This window comes from Sorex fumeus, unplaced genomic scaffold (genome assembly GCF_029834395.1).
Source record: "Sorex fumeus unplaced genomic scaffold, SorFum_2.1 ptg000058l, whole genome shotgun sequence".
Classification (NCBI taxonomy): Eukaryota; Metazoa; Chordata; class Mammalia; order Eulipotyphla; family Soricidae; genus Sorex; species Sorex fumeus.
In genome coordinates, this window is record NW_026606115.1 from 2,856,052 (window position 1) to 2,857,228 (window position 1,177).

Here is a 1,177-nt window from a genome sequence, read left to right on the forward strand (position 1 = left end):
TGTCAACAGAGGTTTTTCCTATTATTTTTGATATGTGCCATTGTCACTGGTGTAAGATGGTATCTCATTCTTGTCTTGATTTGAATTTCTCCGTTGGTAAGTGATGCTGAGCATTTTTTATGTGCCTATTGCCCATTGCCTATCTTCATCTGAGAAGTGTGCATTCATTTTCTCACCATTTTTTGCAATGGCGGTATAGGGGGGGCTTTCTGATAACAACCAGAAAACCTCTAAAATTTTAGACAAATTCTAAAAGAGCTGTAGCACTCTTTCCCCATTTTAGATAAGGTTTTTGATTTTTTTAAAAACTCTTTGTGGTACTTTATATATTCTGGATATCAAAACTTTACCTGATGTGTTGAATACAAATGTTTTTCCCAGTCAGTTAGCTTTTAGTTTTAGCCTGTGGTTCTTTTGCCGTGCAGAAGCTCTTTAATTTTATGTAGTGCCATTTGTTTATTTTTTATTGTGTTGCCATTGCCATTGGTATCATATCATTGAAGACATCTTTGAGGTCCAAATAGTTTGCCTGTAATTGTTTCCAAGTACTTTACAGTTTCTGGTTGAATCTCAAGGTCCTTGATCCACTTAGACTTTGCTTTTAGTGTGAGGTATAAGATACAGATCCAGCTCTGATTCCTTACATGTAGTTATCCAGTTTTCCCAGCACAGTCTTTTTTTGTTGTTCTCATTTCACGGTCACGGTCCTCCCATTGTTCATCGATTTGCTCGAGCAGGCCCAGTAACATTGTGAAACTTGTTACTGTGTTTGGCATATCGAATACATCACGGGGAGCTTGCCAGGCTTTGCCGTGCGGGCGAGATACTCTCGGTCCTCTGCCCCTCTCGGAAAGCCCAGCAAGCTACCGAGAGTATCTCGCCCTCACAGCAAGGCCTGGCAAGCTACCTGTGATGTATTCAATATACCAAACACAGTAACAACAAGTCTCAAAATGGAGACGTTACCGGGCTCACTCGAGCAAATCGATGAACAATGGGAGGACAGTGACAGTGACAGTGACCATGAGATACACAGTTACAAGGCTGTTCATGAATTGGTTTCAGTCATACAATGTTACAATACCCAGCAGAAATGCCTTCTGCACTTCTATGTTTATTGCAGCATTATTCACAATAACCAGAATCTGAAAACAACCCAAATGCCCAAGAACAGAAA

At 40.3% G+C, this 1,177-nt stretch overlaps 1 pseudogene; it reads right to left on the reverse strand.

The window, feature by feature from the left end:
• Positions 1 to 200: 200 nt before the first annotated feature.
• LOC130034295 (uncharacterized) lies at positions 201 to 269 on the reverse strand (annotated as a pseudogene).
• Between the last annotated feature and the right edge of the window lie 908 nt (positions 270 to 1,177).